Here is a 19,264-nt window from a genome sequence, read left to right as displayed (position 1 = left end):
AGAAACATCCCCAAACACAGGAAAAACACAAATGCCAACCCTGTCCCTTAAGTGGAGAAATCTCTTATCAGTAGTTTTAAGGGATCGCTCCCACACAGCTGAGAGTTCTGTGTCAGGTTGTTCGCAGTATATCGGATGCTTGCTCTCTAACTACTCTGGACACCACACTTCACTATGCTAGTTGGAAGAAGTGGAGCTTTCGAAAGTCAAGGACACTTACACAAGCTGATATATACATGCAGGAAAAAAAGTTCCTTCATATTTATAAAGGAAACCAACTTGAATACAACATCAAATTTAAAACTACTCATTTGTCTCCATTTGCAATGTTGAGAGAGCGCAATATGGTATTTAAGTCTGGAGAAAAGGAAATCTTTTTACATGCTCAAACATATACAAATGAATTATAGTATTTTGATTTTTTTTTTTTTGAGAAAGGGTTTCTCTGTGTAGCCCTGGCTGTCCTGGAACTTGCTCTATAGACCAGGTTGGCCTTGAACTCAAGAGATCCACCTGCCTCTGCCACCCCCAGTGCTGGGGTTAAAAGCGTGAGCTACCACTGCCCAGCTGTAGTTGGAACTTTTCAATAGTTTTGTTTTTCTCTTCTAAGAAGTTTGGGCTAGTCCAGAACTCACTATATGCAGGCCAATCTAGCCCCAAACTCATGGTAATCTTTCCGCCTCAGCCTACCTGGTGCTAAATAAGATTATAAGCATGTGTCATCACACTCTGAAACTTTCTTCAAAATAATCTGGAGCACAGAGAAAGTGGCAGCAATAAGACAAAAGTAAGCCTGGCTATGAGTTGATCACTGGTGAAGCTAGATGAGGAGATCAAGGAATTTATTTACTACTCTATTCTTGCTATAGTAACATTTCCTTAATAACATTTAAAAACTCAGACTGTCTCCCACGATGTAAATGTAGTTCCCACACAAAGTATCTATCACAAGGACAAAGAGAATTCAAAATAGTAATAGCAGCAAGCACTATTTCCATGACCACCTTTAAGTTTTCAGTGACCTCCAAACAGAACAGAATTTACTTACATGACAGGCCACCAAGGCTCCTGTATTCCATCCAATCAAGATGATGGGTTTGTGTGGGAAATGGCTGTGAATCTTTGTGGCAAGAGAAAGAAGACAGTCAACAGGAGACTCTGATGGGCATGGAACAACCCACACCACTGGTGTACTTCCGCCAACTCAATCAACCCGGGAACTCTCACCTCCAGCACTTTGCTTCTCACGGCGCCAATCATGTGTTCCAGGCACTGCAGAACTCCTACCCCACTACCATTGTTCAGCAGATGGTGGCTACAGGGATGACCTAAAGGGAAGAAAGCATATCCGTGCCAGCGGTGCCAAGTTTCAAACCTCAATTCTGCTTAACTTACCCCAAATCTCTTAGACAGCTGACACTTAATGCCAAAATTAGAGTTAAGGGGATGAACCACATTTGAGTTCAACAAACTTGACCTCCTCCCTCCCACACATCCTTTTCTTAATCCTCCAAGACTACATTCCTACCCAGAATTCCTCTTGTCCTTACAATTACCTTGCCCAAGCAGGACAGCTGCGACTGCCAGAAGCGGTGGCGGCGGGAGGCGGGGAACACAGAGCTGGAGGGACCAGAGGAGGCGATGAGAATCAAAGGAGAGCCAGGGAGTTTGCTCTGAGGAGACAGAATCCCATCCAAGAACCACTGAGTAAGAGGTACTCATCTAGGAACTCTCAACAACTACATCCCAACAGTCTTTACAGCAACCACCAGCCCTTCGCTTATGGCTAGAGACGGCTCAGCAGTTAAGAGCATATTCTGCTCTTCCAGGGAAGCCGAGTTCTGTTCCCAGCACCCATGTCAAGTGCCTATAACTCAGTTCCCTCTTCTGACCTCCATGAGCACATGCACTCAAGTGCAAACACCCACTTTAAAAAGAAATGATCTTTAAGGAAGCCCAAGCTATTAATGAGAAAGTTAAGCCACTTATCTTCCCTTGTCAAGCCTCTAAGATTTAGTCTGGCTGGGCGGTGGTGCTCACACCTTTAATCCAGCATTCGGGAGGCAGAGCCAGGTGGATCTCTGTGAGTTCGAGGCCAGCCTGGGGTACAGAGTGAGATCCAGGAAAGGCACAAAACTACACAGAGAAACCCTGTCTCGAGAGAAAAAAAAAAAAAAAGACTCAGTCTGACCACTGTATGTGCTGGCCAGGCTGAACTCCACTTACTGGCTTGTTATGAGAAAGCACACCAACGGCTGGGTCCCAGGGCCTCTTGAGGAGGAGTGACAAGGCCTCGGCTCCTGCAGCCCCGTCTTTGTGTTGGATGACACGAGCATCCGGTCGATCAAAGTTGGGATCTACAAAGAAGGATAAACAAAGATGCTTCCAGTGGCAAGTGAGAAACCTTTCCCTCCAGAAGCAATGTGCTTTAGCACAGAAGCCCACTGAGCTCTTAGCTCTTATGCATATCAAATCAGTGCACAGCCAAAGTACACTCCCACTGTGAAAGGAAAGCAGAGCTGATCCTCTGGAAGGCAGTCTGGTAAGCTGCACCAATGGACTGAAGTTTATTCCACCATCCCTTTCCCAGATGACTGTACTTTGTGTACTTTTTCCTATCAAAAGACACACAGAAGTCATGGTGACTCATTCCTATGTGATCCCAGCACTTGGGAGGTGGATGGAAGAGTATCAAAAATTCAAGTCAACCCTCAGCTACACAGGCGACAGCCTGGAACACATTAGTGCACACAAGCAAAGTACTGGGATAGATGATGAAAACCTTATTGTTCAACCCTGTATAATAACCCTACGTGGTATATTGTGATATCTATATCAGCCTTCAAGTTCCTGTCCTACTATACTATAACCCCCCAAAAAGTGACTCACCAATATATAAATATAGGTTTCAGACATGCTGATGCTTTCTTATACTGCAAAGAAATATCTTCACAAATCCCACAATACCCACAGAGAAGTCAAAACAATCTCAAGGAAAGCAAGCAAAGATTTTTAAGTGTTAAAGGTTCTTTCAGAGGCATTTTAAAAGGGTTTCCAGAGACTAGAGAATATGGTTTGAGGTAGGCATAAAACTCCAAAGCAGCAGGCTAAGATGAGCTATTCCTAACTCAGGAGAGGAAGAGATGAAGGAAAGGAGAGAGGGAGGAGAGGGAGAGAGAGACATGCAGAGACAGACAGACTGATTAAAAGCTGGGAGTAACTCTTACCTAGGATTTGCAAAGCCCTGGGTTTGATCCACAACACACAAAATAATTAATTAAAATAAAATGGACAGCGCACTGTGGTATGTTATGTGAAATCCTTCATCTTTCCTCCATGTAAATATGCTTCAGTAAGTAAGTTTAATAAGATTTGAAATCTGAGCCCAACACTCAGGAAGCTGAGGTAGGAGAATATCCAATTCAAGGCCAGCAATGGGAAACCCTGTCTCAAAAAATAAGAAAATAAACAACATAGGGAGAAGAGATACTAAAAAGGATCTCCACAGAAGATTTTGGGAATTATTAATCTCTGGACTGCCTCAGTTAACTCAGAAGTTAATGTTTATATAACAGCTGCTGTCACAGAGCACCATGCTAACGCTGCAGAAGGATTTAACTCAAAGGGTGAGAAAGACAAACCAATGGGGGCAGGGCGGGGGGTGGGGGGGTGGGGGGGGTGGGGAGGGTCAGTGCTAACTGCCATGGGAGGAAAAGAAGCCCTACACTGGTGATTCCAGCCATCCAACAGAGCAAGGCAGTCAACAGGAAATGCACACCCAAAGCAGCAACAGCACATACAGTGAAGCAGGCCTAGGCTAGGCACGACTCCAACATGAGATGAGTTGTCAGCCAGACACACAGACGGGCCTAGTAGCCCATTCCTGGAATCTCCAAACTTGGGAAGCAGGAGGAGGAGGATTAAAGCAGGTTCAAAGCCTGTCTGGTCTACATAGCAGGTTCCAGGCCAGACAGGTTAACCAGTGAGACAAAAAGCAAGGATGTGTGGTGTTTATTCCAGACTGAGGTGGACTGAAGTAACAGATTCCAGCAAGAAGTAGGAGTATACATGAAAAGGGTTAAAGCCACACTGCCAAGATCACCACCCAAACTGGCCATTCTTTATAAGCCCTCTCTAATCATGAGCCACAACAAAGCTTTCTCAGGCAACAGAGTTTACTATGAAACTAGAAAGCCTGAGGCTCACTGTCAACATGAAGTAAGTCATCAGTAACTGACTTCCACTTAAGAGCTAGAAGACCAAGCTTCCCCAGTCCTTCTAGTTCTGCCTTCATTCTGTCTCACAATTAGGACCCTGAGTTTGCTGTCCCTTCTCTGCTCTCTTCATAATGAAGCTAAAGGTGAAAATAGCTGGGCTAAGAGCATGACCTGAGTCAGTTACTGCCTAACACCTAACAAGTATTTTAAAGCAAAATAATCCCATATTCAATAGTTGTAAGTAGAGGGACCGCCATGCAGATTACAGCCCAGGGCAGACAGTACCTTATACTCCATGTGCTCACTGATTGGATGTGTACCAGGCAGACTCATGACATTCCAGCTAACCCATACTGGACCTCAGCAGTATGTCCAGGTAGCACTGACACCCACTGTGCACACTTAAAGAGTCCACAATAGGCGTCTGTCATGCTCAAAACATCTATTACCTCATTCACACTGGACAAGACCCACTAGTATTTTAAACGAGAAGTAGTGTGAACTTGTCTCTTCAAGCAAGAGGAATCACATCTGAATCTTGGCCACGGCAAGTGTGGCAGAGCTACCATTGCTGAGGGTACTACCAACACCTGTCCCTAGAGCACACTATTCACCAAAGATACTTCCTTTGGCTCACTCTCATGTCTGGTACATTATAAATACAAGATAAGTATTAGCTGAATGAAAAACATTAGGTCAACTATCCTACCACACATATTAACTATTCTTATCTAGTCCTGAGTTTTGTTTTCCTTTGGCACACAGTTTTTCTAACAAACTCAGCATTCTGAAATTTCAGGAAAAAAAAAAAAATCTGATTAAAGAAACAATGAAATTAGAAGTTTTGGAGACATGACTCAGGGAACTAATGACTGAGCAAATGCAAGGACTGGACTCTACCCAGTACCATCATGTGAAAGAAAAAGAAAGTAAAGAACTGAATTAAGTACCATTGCTTAAGGCCATCCTGTGCTGGAGCAAAGCATGCATACTCCTCCAGCCCCTATGAGGGCCACTTAAATACTCCTCAGGAGTTACTGTGGGCTTCCCATTACTACGGCTTTTATGTCAATTCACTGACTCAGTCCCTACAGAAATGAACTTGCAGTAGACCAGGCTCATAGTGATGGGAACTAACCTGCCCGTGCCTCTACTGGGACTAGAGGCATGTACCCCACATCCAGCCCAGGGTCATCTCTTGATGAGGGGAGACTCAAGTCAGGCAGTTCCTTGCTATGCAACCCTGGCCCTCTGAACACTGCAGAACTGCTTCTCACACCCTCCTTATCACAGACCCCCCTCCCTGGTAAAACCCTCATCTCCTCCACCACAATTCAATTCAGCGATGACTCAAAGCATAAACTGCAAGGCTATAGAGGTTAAATATGTATTCTGGTTTTCAGATGCCACACCTCATCCAAAAGATGGAAGGACTGAAGAAATTTACACCAAATACAAACCTAAAATGATACCTTTTTCCTATTTTTAATAGCTAAAATTGCTAGACTCAACCATGCTGAACCTGGTAACAATGGCCTTGTCAAACCTATATCCTGAACCCACAGCAAAATACTAGCTACTGCTAGAAAAAGCAACCACAGCCTCCTCACCTTCCCCTTCAGTGTCTGCAAAGCATCCAAGTAGGCAGCCAGCATGGGCAGACTCAAGGTCTCCACAAGGGTGGTATGCAGCCACTGGACCAGCTTGGTGTCCCAGCTCACACTTGCCAGAGCCTGTCGCACCCTTCTTGCACACTTGTCCACAGCAACACGACGCAGCACAGGCTCGTTGCAAGCCTGAAAGATGTTCATACAAAGAGTCAATCAGTGAGGCCCCAATAGGAGAGTCAACTACAGACAGATTTCTGATGTCTTACCCCTTCATTGGCCAAGCGGGCGAGCCGGTCAGACTGCAGGGCTTTGAGGATCTTGTTAAACAGCTTGCTCTGAGCCATGGTCCAGCCAGTCCTGTAACAGAGACTCAGGAATTAAAATGTAACCCCTAAGGACGTTTCCCACGTATGTCCACCACATAAAGAGATATTGTCATATTTTTGTTCCCATTGTGAGAGTCTACGGTCACTGAGCTAAGGCATGAAATTTTGGTCCCAAGTCTGCCAACAAATCAGCTCACCATACACTATAAGTCAGGATCAGTCATGGAGTCTTTCAGTGCTTGAAAAGCCAATTACTTATCTGGTGGCTAAAATAATCGTATTAGTAACCAAAGACATGGCACCAGTGCACAAACATGTTTCAATTCTATTTATTATTTATTTTCCAGACAGAGTCTAACACCAAACTAGACTCAAATTCCAAACTCCTCCTGCCTCAGCCTTCAGAGTGCTGGGATTACAATATATGCCACAATGCTTGGTTTGGCAAGCATCTTAATGTACTATACTAGAAGCATGAGAGTAAGGTAAGAGCTCTATTTAAACCAGTTTGAAGAGCAAAAATGTAAAAGAAACTATTACCCACAATTCTTCAATGCCCCAATACTGTTACCCCAGCCTTTATGTTTTTTTCTGTTACACAATTAGCAAAATGATGCTAACATTAACTAGCACATAACAATGACATATGTCTACCTTCCCGACAGCTTTCTAAACCCAGATGTAAACTCTGAAATTACAAGTCTGTACTATTTTTGGGGGGAGGAGGAGGAAGTTTCAAGTCAGGGTTTCTCTGTGTAGCCTTGACTGTCTTGGAACTCACTCTGTAGACCAGGCTGGCCCCAAACTCACGGAGATCCGCCTGCCTCTGCCTCCTGAGTGCTGGGATTAAAGGCGTGCGCCACCATCGCCCAGCATGTCCTGTTGTTCTTAGCCCCACACTTCACTTCCAACATAGTGGTCTCAAGCTTAGTGACATCACTCTTCACCTCATTCCCAATCTTAATAATTCTGATATCCCAACTATGACTAGAAATCTTAGAGATAGGAGGATAATAGAAGGAAAGGTAATAGAAGATATTTAAACTTTATTTACTCTCTCTGCCATCAAAAGACTCCCAATAAACTGAGCATGGTGATGCACGCCTTTAATCCCAGCACTCGGGAGGCAGAGTCAGGCGGATCTCTGTTAAGTTTGAGGCCAGCCTGGTCTACAGAGTGAGATCCAGGACAGGCACCAAAGCTACACAGAGAAACCCTGTCTCAGAAAAACAAACAAACCCTCCCAACGACCTAGTGCTGGTTCTGTGGGTAAAGTGACAGCTATGCTAACATGAGGCCTTGAGTTTGTATTCCCTAATATCCATGTAGAAGCTGGGCATGGAGACATGCACCTGTAACTCTAGTGCTGGGTTCAGGGTGGGGAGAGACAGAAGGATCCCAGGGGCTTGCTTGCCAGCCAGTCTGACCAATCAGCAAGCTCTAGTTCAGTGAGAGATTCGATATCAAAAACTAAAGTAGAAAACTAGAGGACGATACCAGACATCAATCTCTGGCCTCCACCTGTAGAAACACAGGTCATACATACATACATACATGCAAAACATAAGCACACACAAATCAATAAAATGTAAAAGACAAAAAGTTAAAGTTCTTGCAATGAACCATGTGGATCTCAGTACCTTCCCAATCTCATCATCCAATGACTGTCACTCAGCTTAGCTCAGTGTACTCTTCTATCCCTGATCAATACCGCCCATTCCCCTACACCCATGTGCATCACATGTAGTCCTGTATCTGGATCTTTTTCATTCATTCCCTAAAATCAAACAGTAATGTCCTCTTTCCTCTCCTTCAGGTCACTGTTAAATATCACCTTCTACTGAAGCTTCCTTGACCTCTTTTATCCCACCGTGGGATTCTTTAGCTCCATTTTCCAACTACATCACTATCTCACATTCTAGCATTCTGAGTTTGGCTCCCTTTGTTAGAATATAAAAGGCAAAAAAGCCAAGATTCTTAATGGTTGTGTTTTAATGCTATATCCTCAGTGCATGCAACAAGTGCCTGACATTCTGGGGAGTTAACACATGCTGAATAAACAGACAAATTGCACACACACTGCATTCTAAGTGCTTTGAACAGCTAGGTTCATCCTGTCATTACCCGCCACCCACCCACACACACACCCTACTAAGCACATGCGTGCTAAGCAACAGGAAGAACACAGCAGGAAGATTTAGACTCAACACTCAACCAAGCTCTTTACCACTCTAAGGTGGTCAAGCTACAGGCAAGCTACTTAAAATGACATCAACAGTCCCCATTTCTTACTTCACAGCAGATCAGCATCTTTTCCATCACACCTAGTCTTACTCCAACATGATACTTCATTTCTACAGGCCATGGGTCTACAAATACTACTATCATAGCCTAGTGAATACACAGATGAAGAATAATTAGCCTTCCACTCTGTTCAACTATTTGGTATACAAGAGTAAGCAAGTATTTACTAGAAACCCCTTTTCTCTCTGTAAAATAAAATATCCACCTACTATACAACTCCCATGGTCCAGAAGAAGCCTAACCAAGAGCCAGGATGTTATTCCGCTCTTTAATAAAGAGCTGGCTATGTACCCTGGGTGTTCCAGTCTTGGGGGGGTGGGGGGATGAAACTAGATTTTCTCTAAGTTACTTAAAATTCAGGTTAACTATGATAAACAATGATAGCAACACAGATTTAGAGACAGAACCAAGCAACCCCTCTTCAGAAATGTCATCGTTTCCAGTCTTGTAATCGAGACCTAACACAGCCAAGTATTCTACCGCTAAGTTATATATTCCCAGCCTTTGCTTTTATGAGACAATCTCATCAAGCAGCTCAAGTTGACCTGCACTTTCTATGTAACCAATACTGACCTCAAACTCATGATCCTCCTGCTTCTGGCTCCTGAATGCTGGGGATTACAGGACTGTAGCATCATACCTTGCTAGCAATGCCTTCTATCTATCTGCGAAGCTTTCCTTGTTACATGGAAATCCCTTCTGAGTTCCCAAAGCTACTCACCCTTATAATACCGTGAAGATTCTAGATTGTGCTTTTCTTTTTTCTTTCCCGCCTAGTTCTCTTGGTGTAACTCCTATTACTTCATCAGAATCATGTCTATTTTTTATTGTGGTTTGTTCCTTAGAGACTTTGGATTTTGGGGATGGGGACTGAAAAGCCTTAATTCCATTTGGAATAGGAAGGCTGTTGGGACGAATACCTCTAGCCCATTAGTTCCTATTTTCCTTTCCATTCACATTATTGAAATGCCCAGCATATTTATCCTAGTAGCATCTCTCTATGTACAGTGATTCTCAGGTGGTCTTGAGACTTGCATGTGTAGATGTGGGAGAAAACAGAATGTTCACAAACAGTATAGAAAAAGCTTTCTGGCGACAGATCTATTTCCATTTTAATGTACTTCTTAATTTTTAATTACTGTTTGAATTCTACCCTATTTTGTAAGCACTAAGATTATTATTTGTGTGTGTGGTGTATGCATGTGGGTGGGGTGTCCATGTGTGTCCATGTGGAAGCCAGAGGTTGAATTTAGGTGTCCTCTTCTATCTTTCTTCATATTATTGTTTGAAACAGGGTCTCTCACTGACCTTGGTACTCAATGATTGGCTAAATGGCTGTCCAGCAAGTTCCAAGAATCCCCAACTTCTTCTCTAACCCTGGGGCAACAGATGTCTATCACCATGACGCCCAGCTTTTTTTATGTAGGTGCTGAGGACCCTAACTCAGGCCCCGATACTCACACAGCAAGTACTTTATCCACTGAGCCATCTCCTCAGCCCTTCCTCAGTCATTTTTTTAACTCTATTTTTACTATGAAATACAAAATGATGAGGAAGAAATATGATCTCAAAAGAGAAAAGTTAAAATCTATTCAGAAAGGACTACCACATAACACATAAAATTAAATGTGAAAGCTTATGATTATTGCTGTACATACAACAAAGTGACCCAAGAACTGAAACACGCTCTATGCATTCTGTCAGCTTCGTGGGAGGCTAAAAAATTAAATAGGCAGGAGGGAAAAAAAAGATCTAACCCAAGATTAAGATAAAGAGCATGCTAAAGATATAATTAAGGAAAAATTCAAACACAGGAGACCAAATTTTAAATACAAGCCTAAACAGTCAAGGAGCTGATGGGAACTGGGGTGAGTCAACTACCCCCTCCCTTCGGCCAAAATCTATTTAATTTTCATGAGTGCAAGAAATGCATTTTCTTCGTCTCATAGATGAGATCAGTCTTTGTTTTCCTTGGTCTGACCAACCTGAATGATATGCTGACCTCAGGCTCATTCTAGTTAAAGCAAGCAAAATAACACACTGGTTCTAGAAAACCTGACTCTTCTTTTCTTTTTCTTTCTTTCTTTCTTTTTTTTTTTTTAAAGAGACAAGGTCTCACTATGTAACCCAATCTGTCTTTAAATTCGGATCCTCCTGTTTCCAAAAGGCTGGAATTATAGACATATGCCACCAAGCCAAGCAAACCCAGTATTTTCAAAGGTAATTATTAATTCCCTGATTCTGTTCCAAGGGAGACTGATTCAATGCAAAAATGTCTAAAGGACAAGGAGGCTGGAAAAGGGAACTGAATCCCCTGAAAGCAGTTAGGATGGTTGTAGGCCATCACATGAGTGCTGCAAATAGAACTCTGGCCCTCTGCAAGAACAGCAAATTCTCTTAACTGCTTAGCCATCTCTTCAACTCCAGAATTTTTTTTTTTTTTTTAAATTGTGTGTATGTGCTTGGGATGTGTGTGTGTGAGATGTATTTAGGAGGGAAGCACATGCCATGACATTTATGTGGTCAGAATACAACTTTGTGGAATGATTTCTCTCCTACCTCACATGGGTTCCAGCAAGTAAACTCTGGTCATCAAACTTGCACCAGGTTTGTGTTTTGGCAAGTGCCATCTCACTAGCCCTGTCTAAATCATATTTTTTTTAATCTTAATTTTATTTATTTATTTTTGTTTTTGTGAGACAGGTCTCTTTACATAGTCTCAGCTGTCCTGGAATTCACTATATACACCAAGACGTTTCAAACTCAGAGATCCACCTGCCTCTGCCTCCAAGCATTGGAATTCAAGGTGTGAGCCACCATGCCAGGCCTAAAGAAATTTTTTTAAGTGAAAAATTAAACAGGGCAAGACAACATCAGAAAAGCTCAATTAAATCACACAACTAAGAAAAGAAAGTATAAAAGAAGGGAAAAGAAAATGGGCAAGCAGTAAGGAAGGAAGGAAAACAAAGATCTTGGACTTGAAATACCAAACATCCGACCTAATATATACCTACGTATCATAGTATATAATCACACAAAGTTCGGAAAAGGAGAATGGGAAGATTCTTAGTTGAAATTCTGAAGTTCTGATTTCTAAGATAAGACAGCCTACTTTCCAGTACTAGACTTAAAAAAAAAAAAAAAAAAGTTAAGATGTTATAAAACCCACCAGATCAAATGCATCTAATGCAACTTTTCATTTGACAACAGATGGGTTAGCTGGCCTGACATCTTCAGGACTATATTACTTTACCATCAAATAGAACTTCCAATAATCCTCCAAGTTATATGACTGTGACACACAGACACAAGAACATGTCCCAGACCCAGTCAGCTAACTTTGTGGATAGGAAACCAGAATGTAAACATATGAGGGATCATAAACCATATGGTCTCTGACACAAATACAAAACTCTTGTTTTAGTGCAAAAGCAGCCATGGCACTATCAAATGAATGGGCGTAGCTGTATTCTAAGAATTGTGAATCACAGACACTGAAATTAATTTTTTTTTTTTTCCGAGACAAGGTTTCTCTGTGTAGTTTTGGTGCCTGTCTTGGATCTCGCTCTGAAGACCAAGCTGGCCTCGAACTCACAGAGATATGCCTGGCTCTGCCTCTCGAGTGCTGGGATTAAAGGTGTGCGCCACCACCGCCTGGCTTGAAATTAGAATTTTATGTGTCTTTTTCTCCAAGCACTTAAAAACATAAAACTACTCTTAAGGCATACAAAGCAAGCAATGGACCAAACTTGGCACACGTGTCAGTTTAACAACCCCTGCCTGATCCAGAAAATTAAATCAAGCAGAGATGGAAACCATTTCATAAAACATCAGCCATCATTAGAGAAAACTAGGATTAGGTGGTGGTAGTAGATTTTGTTTCCTAAACACAAAATGATCTGTGGGAGTTCCTACTGAATAATTCAAAAGTCAGAGAAAAGAGCTCTAACAAAGAATGGAAGTTTCTGACTCTACAGATATAAGCCAATCAGTAGTCTCTCTAAAGATAAAAACCTAGATTCTAGGGAGCTGTCCTATAGAGCTCTCCATGGAGTTCTCAGTTGGGAAACTGTAATTTTACATGGCTTATACAGGAACAAAGGAAGCAGCAATTTAACAAGCAAGGGAAAGAAGGCAATAAGATGCTTATAATCACAGCAGAGGCAACTGAAAACTTCCAAACAAGCTACAGAAAAAGGATGACCTCGAGTTAAGCTAATAAGTACTAACAAATAATGAAATCAGCTACCTGCAAAAGTTACCTAACCAAAGAGATAGCTTAGAGCCTGTTGCTAATAGAACCACCACCCAAATCTTACCAGACACCAAAACACAAGTAACAGTTTATTTCAAAATAACAAAAATCCTATCAGTGTGCAGTGGGGTCTTAATAGGGATGAGGTTCACTCTGTGACTAGAGAAAGACAAGTCAAATATAGAATCTCTCTAGTGTTTTCTGCAGCACCCTAGCTATCTGGTGTGCCTATCTTTCTCCTGTAAAGATTCTCCACCCACCCACCCCTATAACAGAATGCCTTCTCAGACTTTTCAACTGGGGATGGATACTCTAGTCAGGCACTCCAGTGTCTCTTCTGCTTTACAGTTTTTATCTTTCCTTATAAATTAAGAAACTAGTGACCATGCATGGTGGTACATTACTTATAGTATGTCTGGCCAGCTTTGACTTTCACAGTAAAACTATGCATAAAAGTAAATAAAGGCAAGGCATGGGGCAACACTTCTATAATCCCAGCACATGGAAGGTAGAGCACAAGAATCAGTTCAAGATCAAATCCTAGCTACAAAGGGAGTCTGAGGTCAACCTACATTACACCAGGGACCCTGTCTCAAAAAATCAATAAAGGGGGTTCAACAGCTGTGAGCACTTGCTGCTCTTCCAGAGGACTAGAGTTTAGTTCCCAGCATCCATATCAGACAACTCGCAAGTGCCTGCAGCTCCAGGGGATCCAACAACCTCTTCTGACTTCAAAGGGCAACCATCACATGTGGTCTACACTAGCATACACTCATAGACAAATAAGACAATTAATACAAAATGAATCTTTCAATTCCTTCTTTTAAAAGAAGGACTGACTTGCCGGGCGGTTGGTGGCGCACGCCTTTAATCCCAGCACTCGGAGGCAGAGCCAGGCGGATCGCTGTGAGTTTCAAGGCCAGCCTGGCTACCAAGTGAGCTCCAGGAAAGGCGCAAAACTACACAGAGAAACCCTGTCTCTAAAAAAAACAAAACAAAACAAAAAAAAAAAAAAGAAGACTGACTTAAGAAAGCATTACTATATACTATGACGACTGATGACTTTAATAAACCAAACCTCTCAATCATAACCAAAGGTTAACTGATTTTAAAAAGTCCTTTAATTCTCCCAAACATTTGTCCCCATAGTTTTTAAAGTCATATTTTTATTAATTGTAAATTATAATTTGTCTGTGTGCACACGCGCACACGTAGGTATGTCCATATGCATTCAGGTGTGCAAGTAGCCAGAGACATCCTCCTTGGAGCTGGAATTACAGGCAGTTGTGAGTTGCCCAACACACGGTCCTCTGAAGAGCAGGACAGCTCTTAATCTCAGAACCATCTCTCTCGCCCCCTCACCATTTTTTTTTTAAATTAAATTCTGTCATGGAGTTATATCCCCAACTTCAAAAAACTGTATTTTAAAGCAACTCAAGTATATTAGCTTTACAGATAACTCCAAAACATTTATTACCCTAACTGTAGATCATATAAATGCAAATCTTACAAACATAATTTAGCTTTTTAGGTAGTTTGGGTGGCTTCTTACATTGTATAGCCTACACAGTAAGTCCAATACCTATGTCCAGCAAGCAAACTGTATGGTTTTGTGGTGCTGGGGTCTCACACATGCCAGGAAAATTGCTTACTGCTGTGCTACATCTCCAACCCCACTGCTTTAAAGAGATTAAGGTTTCACTATGCTGTCCAGACATGTCTTGAATTCTTAAGTACAAGTCCCCTCCTGCCTGGGCCTTCCAAGACGCTGCAACTACAGACACCTGTCACTATGTATGCCAATCAATGCGCTAGAGTTAGGGTCAGCCAGTAAGGCAGCTGAGACACAACCCTTGCAGCTAAGTCATTCACAGCAGTGAGCGGAGATACAATTTACATAGCTACAAAAGAAATGAAGTTCAGAGCTGGCGGTGGTGGCACACGCCTTTAATCCCAGCACTCGGGAGGCAGAGCCAGGCGGATCGCTGTGAGTTCGAGGCCAGCCTGGGCTACAAGTGAGCTCCAGGAAAGGCGCAAAGCTACGCAGAGAAACCCTGTCTCGAAAAACCAAAAAAAAAAAAAAAAAGAGAGAGAAATGAAGTTCAGTAAATGCTTCAGTGAAGATGATGTCAAAGAATTAACCCCAAAGTGACCAAGTCGATCAAGGAATGGCCTACCTGTTGACATGTTCTTCCCAGTCTTCTGGTGGAGGAGGAGCATCTGCGTCTGTCCTGGCGAAGATGACATGCCGTTCACACTCATTCATCACACTCCGTGCCTTCTGGTTGTCATAGAGTGGGACAGGAGTTGATGTGACCGTCTCCACATCTATTGGAACGTCTGATTCACTGTAAACAGGTGAGGAAATAGGACCAAGCCACACACACTTCACACAACACAAGTGCTGAACAATCATTTGATTGGCAAATAAAAAGATACATACATTGTCTATTGAACACAATTAGCTTTAAATGATGAATAAGCTCATCATGCACACGAAAACTGCGATCCAAAGCCATCTCCCCACATTCATCAAGCTTTCCTCTCTCCCTGGTATGTGCTTGGGAAATGCAAGGCCATTGTACCTCTAGTGGCCTTTGGTCTTTTGGTTTTTTTTTTTGAAGCAGTTTCACACTGGCCTGGAATTGACTATGTTGCCTAGGTTAGCCTTGAACGTGGTTGTTGTTTTATTTAACATTTTCAAAACAATTTTTGTGTGCCTATTTAAGTGAGTATGTGCATGTGAGCTCATGTCCGCAGAGGCCAGAGACATCTGACACGGATGCTGAGAGCGTGCGGCACTGGTCCTCTGCAAGAAGAGTATGGGGTCTTCACTGCTGACCCACCTCTCTCCAGCTCCTACCTTACCCTCTTGACACTCCTCCTGCCTCAGCCTCGCCAAGGGGCGGGGTTACAGGCATGACTTACTACACCTGGCTCCAAAGTCTTTTTTAAATGCAGCTATACAAAAACTAACAAACAGATATGTGTATATAAAGAGAGACAAATACAAGTAAATAATTGGCTACCCTAGGCATACTGTCCCAAAGTTATAGGTCACTCATGGCTACTTAAACCTATTCAAATAAACAGGATTAAAAATTTGCTCCTTGTCCAGCATGGTGGTGGTGCTGCACGCCTTTAATCCCAGCACTTGGGAGGCAGAGGCAGGTGGACTGAGTTACAGGCCAGCCTGGTCTACAGAGCGAGCTCCAGGCCAGCCAAGGCTACACAGAGAAACCCTGATCGAGGAGGAAAACAATTCCATTCCTCAGGGCCGGAGAGATGGCTCAGCAGTTAAAAGTGCTTGCTGCTCTTTCAGAGGACCCAGGTTTGATTCCCAGCACTCACATGGGATAGCTCACAACTGCCTGTAACTCCAGCTCCATGGGGATCTGATGCTTTTGTCCTCTGAGGGCACTGGCACTCAATGTACATACCCACACTCATAAACACAATTAAAAATAAAATAAGTCTTCCAATAAAGTAATTTACTCAACCACTGACCTTCATTTTAAGAAAATGCCATGAGATACAAATACATGAGTTTTAATGTAAGCAAGAAGTTTTATACAATAAAAAAGAAATATTTCAAAAGACTTTCAGTTATGCCCCAGGCCAGAGGAATCAGGATTATTCTAGAATGTTCCTCTAAGTATGGCTCATAGATCTTGAGCAAACTGCAAGTCAACAAAATGTTACTATCATTAGGAAATAAAAACAAGTCTTCTGAGCTGGGTATGCTAGTACATGGAAGAAGAGCAGATGGCTCTCTGTGAGCCAGCCTGGTCTACACAGAGAGTTCCAGGACAGCCAGGGATACACAGAGAGAGAGAGAGACCATTTCTCAAACAAACAAACAAGCAAACCTCTCTTCTAAGCCACACCTATGACTGCAGTCCTAACGCTTGGGAGGCGGCAACAGGAAGATCAAGAATTTGCTGCTACCCTGAGCTACACACCAAGTTCCAGGCTAGCCAGGGTACAGAGTAAAGCCCTGTCCCTGAAGAAAACACACAAACCAATCAAGGTGGCATACACCTTCTATCCTGGAAGATCAAGATCAAGAGTTCAAACATCTTCAGCTATACTACTGTCTGGGGAGGGGTGTGTGTGTGTGTGTGTGTGTGTGTGTGTGTGTGTGTGTGTCTGCAGAACCCACTATTCCCACAGAAACAACAAGCCCTGTGCTTGAGGAAAGATTAAACATGAAGTCCAAACAAAAAAACAACAAAATCTCTTATCCAAATTTGTAATGAGTGGATATGTAAATCAGAAGGTTCAAAATAATTAACTAATTAGTTAGGTCAAATGTAACAATACTTATCAGATAGTAAATTTTTGAAATGTTCTTACCCTCTAACGTAGGTGGCTGGAAATATAATGAGACTTAGGGGTTTAGATTAACCCACAGGTGGCTTTCTGTAAGGAGGTAAGAATGAAAGCAATGTTTTTAAAAATCTGAATCTGTGCACTAAAAAACAGATTGTAGCCACTGTCAGACAAATCAGCGCAGTAAAGTGACAAGGAAATTCTTCCCTTTCCTCTTTCCACACAAGCTCTATGACACTTATCTAAGTGGACTAGGCTGCTTTCATTTGCACAATCTCCCTTTGCTAACTCACATCTGGAGATGTCTGTGAAGATGTCCTGATGGGCTTATGCTACTCATCCAAAATCTCCAGTCACCCCCACCCCAATCACTCCAAGAACAACACCTCTCTAAAATGACCAGTGTGAAGGTTAGGCAGAAGCCCTTTAAGAAGGAAACCCAAACTCACATGGTGTTCTCAAACTCACATAGTATTCTCCTGCTGCCGACGGGGAGTTACAAAGAGCATGCGGGTGGGGCGGGCACTACTGGCATCTGGGTGGGCACTCCATGGTTTGGCATAGCTATGATCCAAAACACGAGGTCCAGCTCCCGCTCATGCACGGAAAGTTGGAAGAGCAGGGAAGTACCCATCCGCCGAGCTGAAGTCTGGAAGTCCCTCTCCCCACCCCGGTGGGCCATGTCAGTGGTCAGGCAGCCAAGTCAGGGTGCGAGTATCTGCATGCTAGTCACCTGCAGGGAGACGTGGTTTGTCAAATCAGTGTTTTCAACTGCTCCGGGCGTACACCATCAAAATAGGCTTTTATGCCTGTCACGCCTATCATCGATCACACACATCTTTGCCCACTCAAGGTAAGAGTTCCCACATCACTACCAAAAAGGTGCCGGTGCTACACAAAATGCACAATCATGTATCTATAAACTGACAAGACTCCACAGTTCACAAAGACCTGAACTTTGCTTGCAAGGTGTAGTGGTGTACGCCTTTAATCCTAAAACTGGGGAAGGAGAGGCAGACGGATTTATGAGTTCGAGGGCAGCCAGAGGTAGAGTGAGTTCATGTCTCTTTAAAAAAAAAAAAAAAAGAGGGGGAAAAGAGAGAGAGAAAAAAAAGAAAGCAAAACAAAAATCAAAGACCTAAATCTGGTATGCAATTTCCTGCCTGGGTGGTAAAGGTTTTTGCAAACAAGAGGAACACAGGCATGAATTTTTTCAAAAGCTAGGGGGTCCCTACTTTCCATCCCCTAATAGACGTGGGCAGGCCTGTGGGTTCGGCGCCCCTGGAACAACAGCCGGGCACGGCGGGTGTCTAGGAAGCGGGCTGCTGCCCAGGGCTCCAGGCTTCGCCGCTTTGGGCTGAGATCGAGGGGAGTCTCCTAGGGTCACGTTCCAAAGTTCTGCACGGACCTCCCGTTACACCAGAGTTTGAAAAGATTAAAACACACGGGAGCCGCCCTCAGCCCGCGCCGGGACGGGCCCTCGGGGAGGCCTTTCTTCCTTTGCCCTCCCTCGGCGAGGCGCCCGGCAAACTGCCCGCTCCGAGAGCTGCCCGCCGCGGAGCCGCAAAACCTCAAACGGCCCACCCGGGCGGCACGGCGGCGGCGGCGGCTCGGGGGGGCCTAGGCGACTTGGCCAAGGTCATCCCGAGTTCGTGACGAGGAGGAGCCGCCCGGCCCCGCCTCCCGGGGCCCTTCTCGGCCCCGCGCCTCCGCCGCCCCAGGGCCGTCTCGGCCTCCGCGCCGGCCCGGCCCCGTGGCTCCAGTCCCGGCCCCGCAGGCCGCGGAGCCCGAGGGCCTCCGCCGAGGCCGCCTCCGCCGCCTCGAACCCCACGGCCCGCCACCCGCGCCGGGGCCAGACCCGCGTCTCACCCGCAGTCGCCGGCCGCGCGCTCGCCCGAGCCGGATCCCAGCGCGCGTGCGCCTTACCGCCTCCGCGCCGGGCGCGGTGGGCTCGGGCGAAAACGCGGAACTGGATCGCTGCCGGGGAGCCGCGCGGTGGTGAGCGGCAAAACCGGAGCGGATCCTCGCTGGCCAGTGGGTAGTGCCGAAGGGGCACGCGACTCCGAGGCGGAGACGTCCTCCCTCCGTGTTTTCGGCAGGAAGAGTGAGGGCAGAGGAGAAGATAGACAACCCAAGTGCTCGGGGTCCACCGCAGTCAGTTCTTTGTCCCTTTGACCATTAGAGAGCTAGCTAGGTTCAACTTGCAGTAGGAGGGTGGGG

At 44.2% G+C, this 19,264-nt stretch overlaps 1 pseudogene; it reads right to left on the bottom strand.

Annotated features, from left to right (window-relative positions):
* LOC114690521 overlaps positions 1–18,982 on the bottom strand; it is a 33,241-nt pseudogene extending 14,259 nt beyond the window's left edge.
* Positions 18,983–19,264: the final 282 nt, after the last annotated feature.

The sequence above is a fragment of the Peromyscus leucopus genome, unplaced genomic scaffold, assembly GCF_004664715.2.
Source record: "Peromyscus leucopus breed LL Stock unplaced genomic scaffold, UCI_PerLeu_2.1 scaffold_150, whole genome shotgun sequence".
Taxonomy (NCBI): domain Eukaryota; kingdom Metazoa; phylum Chordata; class Mammalia; order Rodentia; family Cricetidae; genus Peromyscus; species Peromyscus leucopus.
Note: the sequence above shows the minus strand (reverse complement) of the source record. Positions and strands in the feature narration are given on the sequence as shown.